General features: G+C 39.2%; 1 non-coding gene across 1 annotated transcript; it reads right to left on the bottom strand.

The window, feature by feature from the left end:
* Positions 1-340: 340 nt before the first annotated feature.
* Positions 341-447, bottom strand: LOC112820463 (U6 spliceosomal RNA). Its single transcript, XR_003207137.1, has one exon. It is a non-coding gene; the product is annotated as a U6 spliceosomal RNA (small nuclear RNA).
* Between the last annotated feature and the right edge of the window lie 10,434 nt (positions 448-10,881).

Below are 10,881 nucleotides of genomic sequence, written 5' to 3'. Positions count from 1 at the left end.
CTAGGGAGAAAACAATGATTTTATGAATAACTTTATCAAAATTAATGATTGCCCCCCAAGGAATCAAATGTAGCAGAAAAACACAAGAACCAGAAAATTTAAAGACCTAAAATAATTGAAAATTTTGGAGAAAATAAGATAATAATGAGAAGTTGAGCATAAGAATTTAAAAAAAATGGATGGATACCCATTGGGTCTGTTAAAATAGAATTAACAAATACACACACAAAAAAGAATTTATAGCAGTTTCAGAAGCACACTAAAAGCTGGTTGAATGGCACAGTTCTGATTAAAAGTCCTTACACTCTACCCACAGAGGTCAAATTGTCAAAGCAGAGCCCTAGAAAGAATGCATTTTAATTAATAGTGTGTCATCCTTGTACAGGGGCCATGCTAATCTTCTCTGTGTTATTCCAATTTTAGCATATGTGCTGCCAAAGCGAGCACTGTACTTTACTTAACAGCAAATTTTACTAATAATCAGTGAAAGATACAAGCAAAAAGCAAGCACAAAGGTAACAACATCTATCTCTGGAAGGGTCTAAACTATCATCTGTACCTCCCAAAAAATAGATTTTTGCACCGGGATATATTTTGTTTTTGGGCAAAGAGATGACTGTTCACTGTGTATGTTGTACATGTGTTGTACAGCTTGTCCTAGGAAGCTATTTAAGTTCAGAGCCTCTTTGTTTTTACATTCCATCAGTTACACAGGGAACTTACCTGACTAACTTCTGTTCTCTAAATTGTACCCCTAATCCATAAATTCCAGATTCGTTTATAGCAAGCAATGCAAAAATTCCGCAAAAAACATTCTTAGATGAGAACTTCGTTGGTTATCTTCCTACTTGTAAATTCCATCAGAGTGTTTACATGGAAGAGGGAGTTACAGAGCTGTTAATTCTTTTCTTTTTGCAGGGACCTGTATCAATAGCAGTACAGATCATGGCAGGTAGTACTGAGAGTGAATTAGCATATGCCAGATCATCCTGCACTCCCCAGACACCTTACTGTACATTGTGAAATGTGGCTTCTCTTAAGGCACTGGTGGAAGACAATGACACATTTCTGAGCATGCATGAAAGGGACACTGGGCTCCAATGAGAATGTTTGTGACCCTAACCTCTCTTAGCCATCCTCTGGGCTCATAATTCTTCATAGTCTAGAACTTCTTTGTATATATTTTCCAGCTTTCTGTCTCTGTGCACAGTGAGGATCCATGGGGCATGCAATATAAAGCAGCGAGCAAGGCTAAAGGCAGCAGGCATGACAGATGGAATGAATATACTTAGAGTAAATTAGAAATAGAAATGGTACATTGATCAGTTTGCATCTGATGAAGTTCAAGCATGTTTCAATATATGCAGTACATCAGACTTCAGTAAGACAGAATAGCGTGAACAATGGAGGTGAATTAGAAGAAGGATTCAGAGATACACAGATGTTCCAATGGCTCTTGAGATTCAAATTTCCAAACTTGGATTTTGTATATTATCTTCTCAAAAGAACAAAACAATAAGCTCAATCATATACATAAATTTTATATGTTATAAAGTTGGTGATTACTATTAGCCTAAAAAAGATGAAATATTCAATAATTAGACTTGAAACTTGAGACTACTTGATAGCCCTATGGGGGAAAATAAATTTTCACTTCTATTACATACTTTACTGTAGAATAACTTCAAACAGATCAAAGATTTAAGTGTTAAGATTAAATTAAAGTGTACTAAAGAAGATAAGAGTTATTTGGGGTGCCTGGGTGGCTCGGTCATTAAGCATCTGCCTTCGGCTCAGGTCATGATCCCAGGGTCCCGGGGTCGGGCCCCACATTGGGCTCCCTGCTTCTCCCACTCCCACTCCCCCTGCTTGTGTTCCCTCTCTCGCTGTGTCTCTCTCTGTCAAATAAATAAATAAAATCTTAAAAAAAAAAAAGAAGATAAGAGTTATTTAAAAATCTTTGTGTGAGAAAGGCATTTAAAAGTCTAATGAAAAATGTACCCACAATAAAATACAATTATCGAAAATGTATAATTAGCAATGTTTAAAAATAACCCATAAAACAATAAAAATTGCAAGTTATATCAAGTGAAAGCTATATTTCTCTACCATTAAGGAGCTCTTACATATTGATAAAAAGATAAACATATATGGAACTATTATTTTCCCTCTGTTTCACCAACAGTTACCCAGACTCTATGAATAGCAATGCCATCACTCCAGTTAGATTGGGCCCAAACCATCAAGTAATATGAGCCTTCTTTTTCTCTTCTGTTCATTTCAGGAAATCCTATTTACTCAACACTCAAAATCTGAACAGCATATGTGCCTACTATTCTCAGTGTCTGTGTGGTGTTCTAGCGGAGCCTGGGAAAGTTGGGAGTCAAAACTCTTGGTACTTGTTGAATCCAGTATAACTGGAAAGAGTATCAACTTGATATTTCCAGAAAACATCTCCACATTACCATATGTCAGGCTTCTTTTCCAGTAGCTAGAGCTTAGAAAACATTCTTTTTTAAGATTTATCTTTTCTTTTTTTAGAGAGAGAGTGCATGTTTGAGCATGAGCGTGGGGGCGGGGAGGGGTAGAGGGAGAGGGAGAGACAATCCTAAGCAGCCTCCTCACTGAGCTCAGAGCCTGAGGTGGGGTGCAGAGCCTACGCTGGTTCCATCTCAAGACCCTGAGATCACGACCTGAGCCAAAACCAAGAGTCAGAGGCTCAACCCACTGGGCCACTCAGGTGCCCCCATTTTTGGGTTTTGAATCCATGTTTACACAGCTCCAAACGTTCAGCTAGAGTAGAGTAAACCTACTAATTATAATGAACACTAAACTTTGGGGACTATATGTCTAAATGATAATCTCAACTTCACAATAACTAGAAAACAAAAATTACTCCATATTATGGTTAATTTGGTTCTTGTTTATGAACTAGATATTTTACCATGGAGCCCATGATACTTGGCTTAATTTTCCATAGGGATCTAACTTATGCATCAAATATCTTGTGATATTGTTCAGATTTTGAATTTAAAATCTGAGGGGATTCAGCATTAGAAAGAAAACTGGGATAAAGAGAAAAATTCAGTTAGAACGAATCATCTGTATATACTACACATAATTACAGTGAGTTTGTAAGCATTTTAGATAAATGAATTTTAAATTTCTATCCTATGTAAATATTTTTAAAATAATAAGAAGCAACACATATCCAGAAAATTAACTCAAATGTAGAAGAAAGAGTTGTCAAATAAGTCACTTATACTGTTACTTAAATTTTTCCTGCCAGTCTTTAACCTTAAGCCACAGGGTTTAAGTGAAGATTTTGAGAGCTTTGATGTTTCTTTGTTTTTCAAAGCATTCAGCCCACGGTCTTAATTATGGCAATGGCAACTTAAAAATGTTTCTGGACTTTTCTCTACAGACTCTGTCTCTTGAATCAGATGCCAAAAAAAATATCGCTGCCAATGTCACAAGAGCCACTGTGCTCAGGCGAGAAACAGCAGGTCTAATTCATGGACCTTTCTGGTCAATAAGGGGTGTAGGTACCATGAACACAAAGAAGTCATCATACATATGAAGTAACCTGTCATTATTACTGGGTGATTTAGTCCTTACCCAATTGTTGCTCGCTTATCATAGAATTTACCTCATTTCTCCCAATCTCAGCTGATGCTGACTCTTACATTATCATCTTTAAGCTCACAGGCCTACCCTTCCTCCAACAACCACGTTTTCAGCTAAAAGGCAGTCCTAGGTCATATGTTCTCTATCCCTACAAAATATATATTAAATAACATCCTATTTACTCAACACTCAGAATCTAAACAGCATATGTTCCTACTCCATAAATATATTATATATATTAAATAACACCTATTAAGCTGAAGAGATGCAGTTACTTAAAACTTTATTTTCCCATGCACAGAATCAAGAAATTTTTTATTCAATTATTCAGCAAATATTTACTGGATACCTACTCTCTGACAGACATTGTTCTAAGCTTTTGGGACATTTCCAGATAGCAAAGAGCCCAGAGTATCTGGAGCTGTGGGATCAAAACTAGGGTGGTGGTTGGTACTCCTGTTACTTTTCCTTCAAATAATACAAATCACTATTTGTGGTCTTTCATGTACAGGTGAGATATAACTGCAGTGCACTCTGAGCATCATGTTAAATATCAAAATTTTCTTAAAGGTACACAATTTTGTAAAATGCATCAACATATAAACTAACTGAAAGAATATCAAAGCAAACTGTATTTGCCCTACAGATGAAAAATTCTAATCATAAAACCAAAAAATTATTGCGTAAATAGGAGTGTGTGTAACATATTGTTTTATGTTAGGGCCCACTGCAAAATGAATATATGGGGAAGATGGCGGAGGAGTAGGAGACCTGGATTTTGTCTGGTCTCAGGAATTCAGCTGAATAGGGATCAAACCATTCTGAACACCTACGAACTCAACAGGAGATCGAAGATAAGAATAGTAACAACACTGAACAGAAAAGCGACCACTTTCTGGAAGGTAGGACGTGCGGAGAAGTGAATCCGAGGCGATATTTGGGAGGATAGACGGCGGGGGAGGGGGCCTCCGTCGGCTGCTTCTGGCAAGTGACAGAGCCGCGGAGCACAAAATTGGAACTTTTAGAAGTTGGCTCCGCTGAGGGACGTCGCTCCAGTGGCTAAGCAGGGGGTGGAACCCTCATGGGACAGTGTGGTCTCAGAACCCTCGGGGTCACAGAAAGACCAGAGGTGCCTGAGTGCAGCAGAGGTCCCAAGTATCGGAGTAGGGAAGCCGGCTGCAGAGACAGAGCTGAGGCTCGGGCTCTCAGCTCGGGGTGGCCATAAACTGTGATCCGCGGCCCAATCGGGCTACTGTTCCTCCAGCAGGGACCCAACAAGCGGCAGAGCCGCTTCCCTGGGAGACTCCCCTTCCTCCCCTGGGAGGAGCGGCGCGGAAGCGCACCACAGGGATGTGCTGGGTTTGGAGACTCCACACGGGGTCAGGTTCCAGACATAGAAACTCTCGATCACAGGCCGAGTGTGCACGGAGTGTGGCTGGAGACGGGGGAGACGGGAGTGACTGCTTTTCTCTGGGGGCACACTGAGGAGCGGGGCCCCAAGTTCTCAGCTCCTCCGGGCGGAGATTGGGAGGCCACCATTTTCGCCCTGGTCCTCCAAAGCTGTACCAAGAGCTTGCAGGGAACAAAAGCTCCTGAGAGCAAACCGGAGCAGCTTGCTTAGCCCTGACTCACAAGGGCAGGGCAATTCCGCCTCCCGCAAAGACATCTGGGAACCATGGCAACAGGCCCCTCCCCCAGAAGATCAGCACGAACAGCCAGCAAGCCAAGACCAAGTTTACCCATCAAGGAGAACGGGAGAACTCCAGCGCTAGGGGAATACTGCACCTAGAATTCCTGGCTTTTTTACCATAATTCATTAGCTTTTCAAAGTTAATTTTTTTAACTGTTTTTTTTTATTTTTCATTTTCCCTTTTTCAAACAACATCTTATCAATCCCTTTTTTAAAATTTTTTTTTATTTTTCATTTTTAGAGTCACATTTTTATCCCTTCATAGTAGTTACCCTTATTTTTGGCATATATCTATATATATATGAGCTGTTCTCTCTTTAAAATTTTGAGATACAATTTCCTCTAACAGATCAAAATATACCCTAAATCACGAGTGTATGGCTTTGTTCTATTCTCCTGCCTGATCACATTCTCTCCCTTTTTTTTTTCTTTTTTCTTTTTCTTTTTAAATCTTCTTCTTTCTTTTTAAAAAACAACTTATCAATTCCTTTTATAAAATCTTTTATAATTTTCATCTTTACAGTCATCTTCCATCCCTTCACTGTATCAACCCTTATTTTGTACATATATAAGTCTTTCTTCCTTTAAAATTTTAGCAGGCACTTTCTTCTAACAGACCAAAATATGCCCAAAAGCTAGTGTGTGGCACTGGTCTATGCACTAGCCTGATCATATTTGATCATATTCTGGTTTTTTTTGTTCTGTTTTTGTTTGTTTTTATCTTTTTCTTTCCCCCCCCTTTTTTTCTCTTCTTTCTTTCCCTTTCTTGTCCCCTGGTTTCAGGTCTTTTCTGATTTGTATAGAGTATATTTGCTGGAGATGTTGTTAACCTGTTAGCATTCTGTTGTCTCATTCATCTATTCTCCTCTGGACAAAATGATAAGACGAAAAAAATCACCTCAGCAAAAAGAACAAGAGGTAGCACGTCTGCCAGGGACCTACTCAATACTGACATTAGTACGACGTCGGACCTAGAGTTCAGAATCATGACTTTAAAGATACTAGCTGGGCTTGAAAAAAGCGTGGAAGTTATTAGAGAAACCCTTTCTGGAGAAATAAAAGAACTAAAATCTAACCAAGTTGAAATAAAAAAGGCTATGAATAAGGTGCAATCAAAAATGGGGGCACTAACTGCTAGGATAAATGAGGCAGAAGAAAGAATCAGCGATATAGAAGACCAAATGATGGAAAATAAAGAGGCTGAGAAAAAGAGAGAGAAACAACTACAGGATCACGAGGGCAGAATTTGAGAGATAAGCGATACGATAAGATGAAACAACATTAGAATAATTGGGATCCCAGAAGAAGAAGAAAGAGAGAGAGGGGCAGAAGGCATTTTGGAGCAAATAATAGCAGAGAACTTCCCTAATGTGGGGAAGGAAACAGGCATCAACATCCAGGAGGCACAGAGAACCCCTCTCAAAATCAATAAAAATAGGTCAACACCCCGACATCTAATAGTAAAACTTACGAGTCTCAGAGACAAAGAGAAAATCCTGAAAGCAGCTCGGGAGAAGAGATATGTAACCTACAATGGTAGAAACATTAGATTGGCAACAGACCTATCCACAGAGACCTGGCAGGCCAGAAAGGACTGGCATGATATCTTCAGAGCACTAAACGAGAAAAATATGCAGCCAAGAATACTATATCCAGCTAGGCTATCATTGAAAATAGAAGGAGAGATAAAAAGCTTCCAGGACAAACAAAAACTAAAGGAATTTGCAAACACAAAACCAGCCCTACAAGAAATATTGAAAGAGGTCCTCTAAGCAAAAAGAGAGCCTAAAAGCAGCATAGATCAGAAAGGAACACAGACAATATACAGTAACAGTCACCTTACAGGCACTACAATGGTACTAAATTCATATCTTTCAATAGTTACCCTGAATGTAAATGGGCTAAATGCCCCAGTCAAAAGACACAGGCTATCAGATTGGATTAAAAAACAAGACCTATCAATATGCTGTCTGCAAGAGACTCATTTTAGACCCAAAGACACCCCCAGATTGAAAGTGAGGGGGTGGAAAACCATCTACCATGCTAATGGACACCAAAAGAAAGCCAGGGTGGCAATCCTTATATCAGACAAATTAGATTTTAAAACAAAGACTGTAATAAGAGATGAAGAAGGACACTATATCCTACTTAAAGGGTCTATCCAACAAGATCTAACAATTGTAAATATCTATGCTCCTAACATGGGAAGCAGCCAATTATATAAGGCAATTAATAACAAAAGCAAAGAAACACATTGACAACAATACAATAATAGTGGGGGACTTTAACACCCCCCTAACTGAAATGGACAGATCATCTAAGCAAAAGATCAACAAGGAAATAAAAACTTGAAATGAAACACTGGACCAAATGGACTTTACAGACATATTCAGAACATTCCATCCCAAAGCAATGGAATACACATTCTTCTCTAGTGCCCATGGAACATTCTCCAGAATTGATCACATCCTAGGTCACAAATCAGGTCTCAACCAGTACCAAAAGATTGGGATTATGCCCTGCATATTTTCAGACCACAATGCTCTGAAACTAGAACTCAATCACAAGAGGAAAGTCGGAAAGAACTCAAATACATGGAGGCTAAAGAGCATCCTACTAAAGAATGAATGGGTCAACCAGGAAATTAAAGAAGAATTAAAAAAATTCATGGAAACCAATGAAAATGAAAACACAACTGTTCAAAATCTTTGGGATACAGCAAAGGCAGTCCTGAGAGGAAAGTATATAGCAATACAAGCCTTTCTCAAGAAACAAGAAAGGTCTCAAACACACAACCTAACCCTACAGCTAAAGGAGCTAGAGAAAAAACAGCAAATAAAGCCTAAACCCAGCAGGAGAAGAGAAATAATAAAGATCAGAGCAGAAATCAATGAAATAGAAACCAAAAGAACAGTAGAACAGATCAACGAAACTAGGAGCTGGTTCTTTGAAAGAATTAACAAGATTGATAAACCCCTGGCCAGACTGATCAAAAAGAAAAGAGAAATGACCCAAAGCAACAAAATCATGAATGAAAGAGGAGAGATCACAACCAACACCCAAGAAATACAAACAATTATAAGAACATCTTATGAGCAACTCTATGCCAGCAAATTAGATAACCTGGAAGAAATGGGTGCATTCCTAGAGATGGATCAACTACCAAAATTGAACCAGGAAGAAAGAGAAAACCTGAACAGACCTATAGCCACTAAGGAAATTGAAGCAGTCATCAAAAATCTCCCAAGAAACAAAAGCCCAGGGCAGATGGCTTCCCAGGGAAATTCTATCAGACATTTAAAGAAGAATTAATACCTATTCTCCTGAAACTGTTCCAAAAAATAGAAATGGAAGGAAAACTTCCAAACTCATTTTATGAGGCCAGGATTACCTTGATCCCAAAACCAGACAAAGGCCCCATCAAAAAGGAGAATTACAGACCAATATCCTTGATGAACATGGATGCAAAAATTCTCACCAAAATACTAGCCAATAGGCTCCAACAGTACATTAAAAGGATTATTCACCGTGACCAAGTGGGATTTATCCCTGGCCTGCAAGGCTGGTTCAACATCTGCAAATCAATCAACATGATACAATACATTAACAAAAGAAAGAACAAGAATCATATGATCCTTTCAATAGATGCAGAAAAAGCATTTGACAAAGTACAGCATCCTTTCTTGATCAAAACTCTTCAGAGTATAGGGATAAAGGGTACATACCTCAATATCATAAAAGCCATCTATGAAAAACCTACAGCGAATGTCATTCTCAATGGGGAAAAGCTGAGAGCTTTTCCCCTAAGGTCAGGAACCCAGCAGGGATCACTCTCACCACTGCTATTCAACATAGTTTTAGAAGTCCCAGCCACAGCAATCAGACAACAAAAAGAAATCAAAGGCATCCAAATCGGCAAAGAGGAAGTCAAACTCTCACTCTTTGCAGATGATATGATACTGTATGTGGAAAACCCAAAAGACTCCACCCCAAAACTGCTAGAACTCATACAGGAATTCAGTAAAGTAGCAGGATATAAAATCAATGCACAGAAATCAGTGGCATTCCTATACACCAACAAGACAGAAGAGAGACAAATCAAGGAGTTGATCCCATTTACAATTGCACCCAAAACCATAAGATACCTAGGAATAAATTCAACCAAAGAGGCAAAGGATCTGTACTCAGAAAACTATAAAATACTCATGAAAGAAATTGAAGAAGACACAAAGAAATGGAAAAACGTTCCATGCTCATGGATTGGAAGAACAAACATTGTGAAGATATCAATGCTACCTAGAGCAATCTACACATTCAATGCAATCCCCATCAAAATACCATCCACCTTTTTCAAAGAAATGGAACAAATAATCCTAAAATTTGTATGGAACCAGAAGAGACCCCGAATAGCCAGAGGAATCTTGAAAAAGAAAAAGCAAAGCTGGCGGCATCACAATTCCGGACTTCCAGCTCTATTACAAAGCTGTCATCATCAAGACAGTATGGTACTGGCACAAAAACAGACACATAGATCAATGGAACAGAATAGAGAGCCCAGAAATGGACCCTCAACTCTATGGTCAACTCATCTTTGACAAAGCAGGAAAGAATGTCCAATGGAAAAAAGACAGTCTCTTCAACAAATGGTGTTGGGAAAATTGGACAGCCACATGCAGAAGAATGAAACTGGACCATTTCCTTACACCACACACAAAAATAGACTCCAAATGGTTGAAAGACCTAAACGTGAGACAGGAGTCCATCAAAATCCTAAAGGAGAACACAGGCAGCAACCTCTTCGACCTCAGCCACAGCAACTTCTTCCTAGAAACATCGCCAAAGGCAAGGGAAGCCAGGGCAAAAATGAACTATTGGGATCTCATCAAGATAAAAAGCTTTTGCACAGCAAAAGAAACAGTCCACAAAACCAAAAGACAACCGACAGAATGGGAGAAAATATTTGCAAATGACATATCAGATAAAGGGCTAGTATCCAAAATCTATAAAGAACTTATCAAACTCAACACCCAAAGAACAAATAATCCAATCAAGAAATGGGCAGAAGACATGAACAGACATTTTTCCAAAGAAGACATCCAAATGGCCAACAGACACATGAAAAAGTGCTCAACATCGCTCGGCATCAGGGAAATCCAAATCAAAACCTCAATGAGATACCACCTCGCACCCATCAGAATGGCTAAAATTAACAAGTCAGGAAACGACAGATGTTGGCGGGGATGTGGAGAAAGGGGAACCCTCTTACATTGTTGGTGGGAATGCAAGCTGGTGCAACCCCTCTGGAAAACAGTATGGAGGTTCCTCAAACAGTTGAAAATAGAGCTACCATACGATCCAGCAATTGCACTACTGGGTATTTACCCCAAAGATACAAATGTAGGGATCCGAAGGGGTACATGCACCCCAATGTTTATAGCAGCAATGTCCACAATAGCCAAACTGTGGAAAGAGCCAAGATGTCCATCGACAGATGAATGGATAAAGAAGATGTGATATACACACACACACACACACACACACACACACACACACACACACACACA

Source organism: Callorhinus ursinus, unplaced genomic scaffold (assembly GCF_003265705.2).
Source record: "Callorhinus ursinus isolate GAN/ISIS: 27379988/994484 unplaced genomic scaffold, GSC_fseal_2.0 scaffold3, whole genome shotgun sequence".
NCBI lineage: Eukaryota > Metazoa > Chordata > Mammalia > Carnivora > Otariidae > Callorhinus > Callorhinus ursinus.
The sequence above is the reverse complement of the archived record's forward strand: the minus strand, read 5'-3'. Positions and strand labels throughout refer to the sequence as shown.